Source organism: Salvia splendens, chromosome 4 (genome assembly GCF_004379255.2).
Source record: "Salvia splendens isolate huo1 chromosome 4, SspV2, whole genome shotgun sequence".
NCBI classification, from domain to species: Eukaryota; Viridiplantae; Streptophyta; class Magnoliopsida; order Lamiales; family Lamiaceae; genus Salvia; species Salvia splendens.
The window spans coordinates 38,447,545-38,460,895 of record NC_056035.1 but is presented as its reverse complement, the minus strand read 5'-3'; the positions used below and the strand labels follow the sequence as shown (position 1 = coordinate 38,460,895).

The 13,351-nt window shown below is 37.3% G+C and overlaps 1 pseudogene; it reads right to left on the bottom strand.

Annotated features, from left to right (window-relative positions):
• Nucleotides 1–5,521: 5,521 nt before the first annotated feature.
• On the bottom strand, nucleotides 5,522–8,985 carry LOC121799910 (annotated as a pseudogene).
• Nucleotides 8,986–13,351: the final 4,366 nt, after the last annotated feature.

The window sequence follows — 13,351 nt, the reverse complement described above, 5'->3', positions numbered from 1 at the left end:
TCGGCGGTAAACCGGCGGTTTACGGCAGATTTCAAAATTTCAAAAAAAAAAAATTTTCATCCAATTTTACTCCTATAAATACCCCCACTTCTCCTTCATTATTCCTTGCCTCATTCCTTGAATTTTCGGAATTTCATTCTCAATCTCCATTTCTCTATTCTCTCATCATTCTCTCTAATTGCGCAAGTTTAATTCTACACTTTCTACTCACTAGTCACTACTATATTTGTTGTGCTCATAATTTACCACTTCTTTTATACGTCTTAATACATATTTCATTCCAAGTCCATATTACTTTTCATTTATCAATATATTCAATATGTCTTCTTCTCGTGGTGGATCGGGACGTGGTGATCGGGGCAAGGGAATAGCCCAAGATCAAAGCTCTACGCGTCCCTCAAAATCTCGACGACCTAGTCGTCGAGATGTTATGGAAGAGGTTTCCCGATTGGCAGCCGAACGCATGCAAGTAAGTAATGAAAAATTTGTTTTCCAATTCACATGCACAAAATTTCATTAAATTTTTTTTGCATTCATACTTTTAACTTCTACGTACATAATATTTGTAGATGGAAGAAGATCAAAGGACCGCCATGCTACTTGCTGAAATGCAACAAGGTGGGGGTAGGGGAGGTCGTTCCCAACAAGATGAGGAGTTCGACGTTACTATATCGTCGGACTCGGACAACAACGAGGATAGATCGCATTCTCGTATTCCTTCTAGCACCGGAGGAAATGAGGAGATGCCTGCTCCCCCTGCACCCGCTAACCCGACAAAAGCTTTGAAATCGGACATTTTTGTCAAACACTACAAGAGGGTCCCGGTGGTGATTCCAAGTCCTCACGATCCGAACTCTCAAGAAGAGACTTCGGACTTTCATGTTTACTGCAACTATTGTGATAAAGTGTACAAATGGACCGCCGGTGGTGGATATGGCACCCTCCGTCGCCATTTAGTGGCAAAGCATCCGGTAGAATGCGGCACTGCCTCTACCCAAAGCCAACTAAACTTCCAACCCGCCGGCTCGGGTTCGTCAGGTGCGCCTCTATTTAAATATGAAAAAAAAGGATTTTTGATGATTCAATGACTAGATGGGCGGCTATGAAGCATATGCCCTTTAATGTTTTTTATGACAAAAGTTTTGAGGTTACTATGCAAAGTGGGTTGAATGTAGCAATCAAAAGAATAGGTAGAATGACCGTGCAACGATCTACCGTTCGGCAGTGCTTGGAGAAAAAGGTAGAATTATCACGTTATTTAGTTAACATGGGCCACAGGGTGAACATTTGCTCAGATGTTTGGACGGATTGTTTTAACCGTCATTCATACATGGGTATTACGGTTCACTTTGTGGACAACAGTTGGACTTTGAACAAACGTTTAATTGGTTTTAGAGAATTTGAAAGTCCACACATTGCACCCGAAATTGCTTCTTTGATTATACAAGTGTTGAATGAGTTTCAGTTATGCAACAAGATATTTTCTATTGGTTTTGATAATGCAACTGCCAACACCGCAAGTATTGCCGATTTCAGTGAGATTCCTAACGTGTTTTTTATTGCAAAGGTATTGGATCCAAAATGGAAATTAGCAGGTACCACGAGAATTTTAGATTTTTATTATAACAATTTGAGTTCAATTGATCTTGGTCCCCTTCAAGCAATCCAATCGGATACCAGTGACGAATTTGGAGTCGACCTCTCAGAAACCTTTCAAATAAACCTCCCGGACCGGTCAGTTGTGCAACAAAACCTCGAGTATAACTTGCGCTCTCTCTACACCGAATATGAAACCAAGTATAACACCACTCACCAAGTCAGAAGACCCCCTCCTCCACAACATAACTATGGCTTTGCATTTCAAGCCGATTATGATGACCCCGACGCGCAATCCCAACTAGCCGACCTATACAACTACAGCACCGGCGGAAGGTCCTCAGGTATGGTCAGTGAATTAGATTTATATTTTGAATCACTCTTTTCCTTTGGTGATGAAGGTCCTACTACTCCCGCCCAAATCGACGTCCTCGATTGGTGGGGAACCCACGAGAAAGATTTTCCCATCCTTGCTTCAATGGCCAAGGAGATTTTTTCTGTTCCGGCTTCCACCGTCGCCGTCGAGTCCGCTTTTAGTGTTGGCTCGCGCGTTTTGGATGAATCAAGAAGTAAGCTCTCGGCGAAAAATATGGAAGCCGTGATGTTACTTGATGATTGGGCCAAAGCTGACGTCCGAGAACAAGAAAATGATTGGAATGATCGTCAAGAGGGATCACAAGATGAATTCACCGGGGATGAAGATTAGGCCAACCGTCAACCGCCGCCGGCCAAGCCAAATAGGTAAGTAAGGTAAGAGAACTACGTGGACTTTGATTCCCTAATGCAAATGAGCAATTGGGATACGTAGGCACCTCAACTTAAATTTTTAATTTAAGTTGAGCTCAAGTCATTTTTCTTTTATTTCTTTTTTTCCCATTAATTCCTACTTTAAAAATATGCAAATACAATTACATAATTGTATTTGTATATACTCTAGTCGATGAAGTATATTTCTCTATACGGCTAAATGAGGGAAACTTTTGACAATTCTACTATAATTGTTGATTGTTAGACGAAACTCAACATTTAAAGTTGAATTGCTAAAGGTGTCCTTAATTTAGTTATGTAGAAAGATCTTCTTCGCCGGTTAAGAGTATATATATAATACACTTATACGTTTAAGAACTTCAACGTCGTTTCTTGTCATTTGTAATTAGTTCTTCACTAGTAGTCTCATTTGTATTTAAATTTTGTTTAACACTTCAAGACCGCCATATGTTTTCAATTTGTAATTGTTGTAACTTGTAACGTGTAATTTGTAAACATGCAATTTCAATAAAATTGCAACTTTAGCCGTATTTTTTTCAATTTTATTTACTCACATTGCATACAAAAACAAACTTGAAAAGTGTAATGTAATTTGATTAAAATTGAAAAGTTGAAAAATGCAAAAAAAAAAAAAATCGTGGAACCGGCGAACCGGCCCGGAACCGGCGGTTCAAGCCGAAAACCGGCGGTTTTGAACCGCCGGGTAACCCGCCGGTTTTTTGAACCTGAACCGGAACCGTCCGAAGCTAGGCTGGCCGGTTCAGGTTCGTGAATATCTCAACCCTTGAACCGCCGGTTCGGGCCCGGAACAGGCGGTTTACGACCCTTGTGCATGCCTAGACACATCCATGGTAAAATTTGTATATCTTACCTTCTTTTGATGACAATACTTCTTCCAAGCTTTGCCAATAGACGGCTTTTGATGGATTAATCTAACTGCAGTTCTAATAGGACTAACATACTTTTGTCATAAATCAAGCGCATCTTGTACACATAAATTCAAAATATGACATATGCATCTTTGATGAAAATACTTACCACCAATAACCGGAGCACAAGTCGCAATCTAAGTCATTAATACTTGCAGTGTTAGCAGTTGCATTATCAAAACCAACAGAAAATATCTTATTGCATAATTAAAATTCATTCAAAACTTGAATAATTAAAGAAGCAATTTCGGGTGCAGTGTGTGGTATCTCAAATTCTCTGAAACCAATCAAACGCTTGTTCAAAGTCCAACTATTGTCCACAAAGTGAACCGTAATGCGCATGTATGAATGTCTATTAAAAGAATCAGTCCATACATCTGAGCAGATGTTCACTTTGTGTTCCAAGTTGAGTAAATAACGTGATAATTCAACTTTTTTCTCCAAACATTGTCGAACGATAGATGTTTAGTTGGGTTTGGGTAGCGGCAGTGCCACATTCTACCGGATGTTTTGTTACCAAATGACGACGGGGGGTGTCATATCCCCCACCACTCGCAAATTTGTAGACTTTATTACAATAGTTACAATATGCATGAAACGCCGATGTCTCTTCTTGAGAGAGCAGATCATTAGGACTTGAAATTACCACCAGGACCTTGTTGTAGTGTTTAACAAAAATATCAGATTTCAATGCTTTTTAGTGGGTGGATCAGGGGGAGGCATGTCCTCATTTCCGCCGGTGCTAGACGGAATACGAGAATGAGATCTATCATCATTGTTGTCCGAGTTCAACGATATAGCCACGCTGTACTCGTCATCTTGTTGCACGGAACTACCATCGCCCCCCACCTTGATGCATTTGAGCGAGTAGCATGGCAGTCCTATGATCTTCTTCTATCTATAAATATTATATAAGTTGAAGTTTTAATTAGGAACACAAAAAAAAATTATAAATCTCAATCTTATGAAATTATGAATTGTAAAAATAATTTTATTTTTTAGAACTTACTTGCATGCGTTCAGCCGTCACTCGGGAAACTTCTTCCATAACTTCTCGACGACTAGGTCGCTTTGATTTTTGGGGACGACTACTTTGATCTTGGAAAATTCCTTTGCCCCGATCACCACGTCCCGGTCCACCACGAGAAGAAGACATAATATAAAATGAAAGTATTATAAAATATGGAGTATTGAATAAATGGTAAATTACGAACACAACAACAAATATAGTAGTAAACAACTTGAGCAATTAGAGAGAATGAGGATAGAGAATAGAGAAATTGAGATTGAGAAGGAAATCATTGTTAACACAAAAATGAGGTGAGTAAAAATAATGGGGAAGTAGGGTATTTATAGGAGTAAAATTGGAAGAAAAAAAAAGGTTCAAATTTCAAATTTCGGCCAGTTTACCGCCTGAACCGGCGGTTCAGTCCACGGTTTCTGACGAAAACCGCCGATTTCTAGCCGAAAACCGGCGGTTTCTGACCGGTTTTCAGGCCTATACACTGCCACCTGAAAAAGGTCTTGAACCGTCGGAAACCGGCGGTTTCTGACGAAAACCGCCGGTTTTTCTGCACACCTATCCTGAAAACCTACGCCCTAGCCGGAATCCTACCGTTGGAACCGTTGAACCGCCGGTTACGGTTCACGATTTTTTTGAACCTGAACCGGCCCGTTTGAACCGCCATCCGATTCGAACCGCATGCGCCGGTTTCGGTTCCAGTTTGTGAACCGGCGCTTCGTTCGGTTCGGTTTGTGCATGTTTAGGAATTGGGATGCATGTGAAGAAAAGATTACTATGGATAGTCTGCATTTTCATACCTATTATCACTATATATTTCCATTTGTGCTACACTAGTATGCTTATTCAGTCAAGAACTTTGACACTGATTTGCTTTTCTCGATAATTCATCCAACAAACACAGATGTCCCACTTAATCTCAGCAGACCCTCGTGTTGTTTGATGATGTTCTTGTAATTTCAGGTTTCTAAAGCAACAAGTCCACCATGGAAAGGTGAGAAAGGGAATAGAAATGTGAGTTATTAATCAATTTCATCAGTAGTATAGAGATGGAGAAGGGGTTAGTGGTGGTGGTGGTGGTGCTTGTGCAGACATATTACGTCCCTCATTGGTTCCATTCATTGGTGAGATTCGAATCCTTAAACCATGTGCCGGCATTCTTGAGTTTTTCAGTCGAGCGATAGATAATAGAAGGGAAAGCTTCTCATACTACACACAAAAACATTGTGTTCAATAGATTGATAACTAAACTGGCTCTGAACATTGGCAAATTTGAAACCGACCCCAATCAAGTTACAGTAAAAAAAAAAAAGGTGACTTCAAAATCAGAATTACGATCATCAAACAAATAAATAAAATTATGCAACTCGACAACTATAAAAAAATTTCTTAAATAACAAATCTTGCTGTACTTTCTGAAGTCAGCTGCACTATAGCCGGGGAGGTTTATAACAATGGAGCAGAAGTGACAAAAAATGATTTTCTGCTCATTCAACTTTCCCATCCGCAGCTTGATTGTTTTTTCTTGCTATAATTACACGAACAACACAACCAACATCGTATGTCCCAACACGATGAAGAAATATCTGAAGCAGAAGCTGATACAACAACATGCAAGCCTTTACTTTTATCATATTATTACGAATAATCTCTAGATCATACTTTTAAAAAGAAAAAAGACTCAGATATTGGTAAGCCTTTACTTACCAAGAATGCGAAAAAAGGCGAACCCTTCCAACCAAAAGCTCCGTAGAGTAGAGTGCTAGTTCTCAGGCACATCTACAGAAGCAGCTACGCATTTTCAAGGGCGTAATAAATTTTTGGAACTCGCCGTCTGAGCAGTGGCTCTAGTCGGAATGAGGGAATGCTGCTCTGCCACTTTTTCGCTTCATACATCTCGTTCCACGCCTGTACTAATTCATCAATATTGAATCCCCCTGCGAGCACATCACCAGTCAGACTACATAACAATGCACCCCAACATTATTTTTGTTAGAAAACTGTCTATATATTTACCTTCCGTTCCATTGGAACAATGATTCTTTATCATAACAGCAATATCAGTTGGAGCAGCTCCAGCAAGTTTGAACTTTTCTACAGCAACCTCGAGGCATTCATGCCATACGGGAAGTCCTACTTTGAACTCCATTATTGATCTCTCGTACAGAATCGTGCCCCACAGTATGTGTATCTGAGCCCTGATGTTTGAAGCCTGTTCTGCAGCCTCATCTGCTGAAACGTGTTCGAACAAGTTGTTGAGCTTCATATTTTGCAACTGAATCTCGGTTTTGTTAGGCTGGGATGATTCGTTAACTTTTTGTTCCTCCTCCCACATTTGCATTCCCTTTTCCATGTTGTCCTCGGCCCTGTTGTAAAGCTGAAGAACTTCGGACGAAGGCCATGATTCCAAATCCACACCAGTTCCAACAGCAAAATACCAAGAGAGTTTAGCATGCTCAAACTCTTGCTGCCCGAGAGCTAGAACGGCTTCATAGAAATTTGGTTTGATTTTTAGAGCCTCTTCATATCTTTTCCCTGCTTTCACGTACTCCATTTGTGCCCAGTGTAGGCAGACTTGACCTGCGTGAGCACACGTTCTTTCGAAGCATCTTCTTTCAAATATACTCTCTTTCTCGCTCGGGACATGTGGACATTACCCCAGTTGAACAGTGCTAAGGCTGCCATCTCCTGGAATTTATCCGCAGCACCCGAGAAAAGGTCTTGAGCTTCTTCACTAGTAACTGTCTCTTCCATGGCATCCGAATAGAGCTTCATCCTGACCTGATGGAGATCAAGATAAGTTTCCACATCAAATCCGGCGTGGTCCTTGAATAACTGAGCAAACTGTATGATCCAATCACTGATACAAGCAGACTCAGTCCTCACTCCCTTCCCATTTTCAGTAATATTTTTCATGTCAAGAATGTCTGTTGATTCTTCCCTCTTAAGCCTTTTAAATAATGGATCTTGATCTGGATTAACTTCGACTATATACAACTTCACAGAGCCATTAATGGTAGAAGCCTCGGCCAGCCTCAGTTCTTCTGTCGAAGTGATGGTAACCAAATCGCCTTCTTGATCCCTATACTTGACAAGAACAGCCTTCGAGCTGGGAAAGCGATCAACAATGACCTCCCTCAGTTGCAAAACATCACAGTTGAGGGGAATCTGAGCCCATCTTATGTCTTCCTCGAACACTAATTTCACTGTTCTCGTAGGCCCTTCCCCTGCATCATTTGTAAATTTTTCCTCCTCCACCACCACCAATTTGTCTTCAGTTTTCCTTTCCTCAGCGGGATCATCAGCCTTACTCATCACAACATCAACATCAACTCTCTTTTCTCTCACTTTTCTCTTCGTTTTCTTCTCCTTTCTTGTTTTAGTAGCATCCTTACTTTCCCCTACATTGCCATTGGCTTTCTCCTCCTTCGCATTTCCCTCCACATTGCCATCAACTTTCTTATACTTCACGCTCTCCTCTACGTTTCCATTGACATTGACTATCTTCTCCTCCACATTCTCTTCTTTCGGGGCTGCATTGCCATTGGTTCTCTCCACCTTCACATTGCCACTTTTCTTTTTCCTCGCCTTGGTCTGGGCCAAAGGCGCTGGCTCCAGATACTCTGGCAACGGAACCGCCAAATCCACAGGAACCTCAATCTCTCTAGACCCTTGACTCTCAATTGTCATTTCAACCCTCTCCGAGATCTCAATCGCCATGAGATTGTTCGGCTCCATCTTCAGCACCGCTCCAACATCTCTACGAGCCAAATCTAGCTTGTTCAGTGCCTCATAACACCTAGCCCTCTTCAACAGCACCTTGCTGTATCTCGGGGAGACTTCAAGAGCCAGATTGCACTCGCGAATCGCCCTCGGGTACTCACTAATGCCCAACTGCATATAGCACGCGGCCATATTGCTCCTCAGATACGCGACATCTATGTGATTCCTAGGAAGCAACTTTATCCCTTCCTCATAGCTCGACATTGCACCCTCATAATCCCTTTTCTGAAACAACCTATTGCCCTCTTCCTTCAATTCCTGAGACATCAAAATGAACATGGCTGTGTCCTTATCATAAGCCCTCAGGCTACCCTCACTGCCTTATCTTTGCTTAGTATTTGATTCACCTGATTTCTGCCCACTAGAATTTTTCTTCTTCCCACCATGTTTCCCCATTGCTAAATCCCAATATCAATTCCAAACTACCAAAATCTTGAAATGGAACTAAATGTTCGAACAAAGTTTATTGCCAAAGTCAAACTGATTAATTAGCTCCAATCAAGATTCTAGAATACAGAAATTGAAATCAATCTCCAAATATGTATCAAGAAAACCAGAGACAAATCCTCCAAAATCCCACAAATGGAAAAGAAAAAAGTAGCAAGGGGGAAAAAGCAAGAAGCTCCTTCCCTTAACTAACACGCAATTCAAGATTGGCTTAGAAATGAAGATAAAGGTGGCACCTTTATTCAGCTAGAAACAAGGTTTTAAGACAAAAATATGGTGACAGAGAAATATGGTGGTGAGAGAGAAAACTTATCTGTAAAAACTCAATCTTTATTGAAACCCCTTCAGAATTTTGTTGGGTTTTTCCTCGAAAATCTATAAAATTGTAGGTTTGTGGATGGGATTATGTGGTTGTAGATCATTGAACGAGGAAAAGCCACATAAAATACAAGCAAGGAACAAAGAAAGAATTTTCCCAGGTCCCCACGTGAAAAATCCTCAAAAAGATTTATTCACATTGACAAAGAGAGACACATGCACCAATTTTCACTTAATTTAATCAAAAGTGGGATATTAATTTTGTTAATAATTTGACATTATCAATGTTTTTTAGCTAATTTCCAGACAAAATAGGAAATGGACAACATGTTGTGGGACCAGGTTTCCTTGCATTTTAAGATTGTGGGTGACGTCATCTAACCCAACTGTCTTCATTTGACCATAATTTCTTAACTAACTTCTTTACAACTGTTTTCGTTAGGCAATTGGAAGGTTAAGTAGCCACGTGTTGCCACTCTAATTGTACTCCCTCCGTCCCGGACTACTCGCACATTTCTTTTTCGGTACGGAGATTAAGGAATGAGTGTATAGCAAAGTCAACAATTGCGGCTGTAGGTGATAATTTTTACTAAAAATAGAAAGAGTGCAAATAACTTGGGACGCTCAGAAAGGAAATAAGTGCAAGTAGTCTGGGACGGAGGGAGTATCATTTAAAAAAGAAAATTATCATCTTTTTGATAATTAAGTACCTCAACTTTTCTTTAAGACTTTAACATAATTTAAGAGTATATGTAGAGAATCGTGAAGAAGTAAAAGTGCTCGAGTTTGAGTGATTGAAGGTTAAGATAATGACGTATTTTTAATGATGTAGGTACGGTAAATTTGAGGATTGGTTCGAAAACAATATTTTATATCGATAGGGACAAATTTGCAAAGTATAACCATTAAATGTGAAATGGACATGATATACCATTGTTTTTAATGTTGTTGTTTTCGAAATATTTTGCATTGATTGTATGCAAAAAAATTAACTTTTCCAATTTTTTATATGAAAATGGTTACAATAGTCACACCGTTGAGCAGGTTTAATTGACAGATTTCTAACATATAAATACCAGACAAATTTAGAAAATATGGTGGAAAATTGTTCTTTAACAAGTATGAAATCTTACACAGGAGTAATTAATATGAAGAGATAAGTTTAAAGAGATAATAATCTATATTATGATTTTTTTAATTTTAGTTAATTAGTCAAATGTGTCCCATAAGATTATGAAATATTAAATCACAAAGTTTAAATTTTTCCCAACTATTTTCAACTATGTATAAAATGACGGCTATGTATAAAATGACGGTTTTTTGGTGATACCAAAACGATTCATTAAAATTTAAATAGGAAAACAATAATTAAAAGAAATGAAAGGAAATAAAAAATTTGTATTTTAATGAGATGACATCCTTTTGAACATTAGTATTTTGTATATGGATGTGATAAATAAGAAAAATTAAAACATCATTAATTTAAAGAGTATTTTATTTTTAAGACTAAAGTCTAATTTTGGTCTCTTATATTTGTCCAAAAAAAAATTGGTCTCATACATTAAGTTTATGACCTTTTGGTCCGTTACATATTGTTTTGGTACCTTTTGATCCAAAACATATTATTTTAGTCCAAAATAATTATTTTCTGTTAAAATTAACAGTCAAAATGTTTGATCAATTTAATAACTTAAGAGATAAAGGTCAATTTTGGTCCTAAACATATGACCAAAATACGAATTTTGTCCAAAACATTCACTTTTTGAAAAACAGGTCCATAACAAATGAAAATGTCGCCGAAGTAGACCTTTTTTTTTACGTTTCCGTCAAAAAACTAACGGTCGACGCCAAATGCGTAGTGGCATGACCGTTAGTTTTTGGACGAAACCATAAAAAATGATCACTTCGAGAAGGATTTCATTTGTTATGGACCTGTTTTTCAAAAAGTGAATGTTTTGGACCAAATTCGTATTTTGGTCATATGTTTAGGACCAAAATTGACCTTTACTCATAACTTAATTATAATCTATGACTAAAGTCCAATTTTGGTCCCGTACATTTACCATAAAATACTTTTCGGGTCCTATACATTAAGTTTGTGATCTTGTTTGAGATCAAAATGTATCAAAACAATATGTTAGGACATATGTAAGGGATCAAAATTGGACTTTAGTCTATTTTTAAATCTGATGAGATTAATCGTAATTACTCATTATTATTGTTTTTACGAGTTGGAAGACGAGAAATCCGAGCACTCATCTTATAAAAATTGCCATTATATACTTTTTTATTTATTTATGTAAGTCTTTTTTCTTAATACTTTTTGAACACGTGCAAATTGATTATAGTAATTGAGAATAAAAACATTGTTGTGTCATGGAATTCATTTGAGACGTGTAAATCCACCCATTTCTGACTACGATTTTGAAAGAGAACTTCACTTCGAATTACATACTGTTTTTTATTTCAATTTGAACTCTATAAATCAAATGATATATTAACAATAGAAAACAGAACATCATCTAAGACTAGTCCAAAAAGAGGAGACGTGTAAAAAGAAATTGAGATAAGAAGAAGATAAATCAGAGTGCACTTTATCATCATATCTCATTTCGTGAGGAAAGAACTTAAAAATCATGCATTTAATTCAACTGAATCAGGTTTGTGAAATTAAAAAAATTAAGGAAAAATATGAAGGAAATATTGAGCATGACATGTGAACAAGAGTTATAAAGTTACATCACTTAAGACAACTGTTCTTCACTTCGAAAAACATAATAATTTACCGACAAAGATTTAGAGCATCTGCCGTGGGGCGCCTTATAGGCCGCCCTATGCTCCGACACATCATTATTCTATCCTCATACCCTTACCACCTGCAGTGGGACGCCCTAAAATCCACCCTATAGTTTTCACTATTATTTTGTTAATTAATTTTATGTTTTCAAATATGTCATGCAAAATAATAATAAAAAAACACCACGATCTAAAGGCAAATCCTACATTACTTAATTAAAAAAAAGTTACAAGAGTTAGAAATAAAAAACAAGTTCACTACAGATAAAAATGGCATACTCTACATCATTCCCAATTTGCGTTATTATTGATTTAAAACATTTAAATCAATAATAATGAAGGTGAACTTGAAGGTGAGGCATAATTTAAATTTAAATTTAAATAATACAATTAGATTAATATGATTGTTTTATTTAGTTTATAAAATTAATTTTTATTTTATTTTATGAGATGTTGGCAAATAGTTTTAGTCTAGCTTGTTAATTTCTTTTTCATGTTTAAATTTCTTTTTCTATTTTCTTAGAATAATATTTCCATAAAATCCTAGATTCTATAAATATTAGTAAAGTAGATATAAAGTTGAGATTAAATACTCCCTCCGTTTCACCATAGTTGATGCGAAACTTTTCGGCACGGAGTTGAAGAAAGGGTTGTTGAGTGTGTTGAATAAATAGATGAAATAAGTAAGAGAGAGAAAAAGGTGGAGAAAATAAAGTAGAAAGTGAATAAAGTAGAGAGAAAAAAGTAAGAGAAAGTAAAGTAAGAAAGAGAAAATAATTACTATATATGGAAATGACTCAACTATGAAGAAACTTCCCGAAATGGAAAAATGACTCAACTATAAAGAAACAGAGAGAGTAAATCTTAATAGAGTTCTTTGTCAACTACAAATTTATCCGAGATTAATAGATTACAACTATTAAATAGTATTTTTAGAAGTTCCTATATAGAGTAGCTATTAAATAACTATATATAAAAAAATAATTAAGGTAGTTTATGTTTACCATTGTCCCACATCGTTAGTATAACAAAGAAAGGAGAGAATAGGCCATTTTAGTTTATGTTTACCATTGTCCCACATCGTTAGTATAACAAAGAAATGAGAGAATAGGCCATTATAAAAGGAAGAAAAATGTAAGAGTATATATATAAATTTTGAATAATTAAAAAAATGCAAAACGCATTGCATCGTCCGCGTCACTCGCAGTGGGGCGGACGATACCGCGGACGATGCGTGCTCCAACACTTATCGTTCGCGGACGAAGCATAGGGCGTGGACGATGCATCGGCCATCGTCCGCATGGCTACAGTGGTGGACGATAGTCCCGATGCATCGTCCGCCCCACTGTGAATGCCCTTATATAGTACTTTTTTATAATACCACCAATTTTCTTCTCTTCTTTTCTTGTTTATTCGTTTAAGAAACTATTCTCTTCTTTATTTTGATTGCTTCTGTTCCTCTCAAATTAATGTTTATCATTTTGATCCATTGGTTTTATTACTAGTAGTATTAATCAAGGACTAAATAAAGTTTGATGTTTAGTTACGCAAGTAGCTAGAAAGCTTGACAGGTTTGGCTCGTTCCTTGATATATTAAAAGTCGAGTGTTATTTTCTCATTTCTATATGACAACAATTTTGTCTGTGGATGAAGTAAAATAATTATTGGTAAGCTAGTAAAAATTCATTGATAA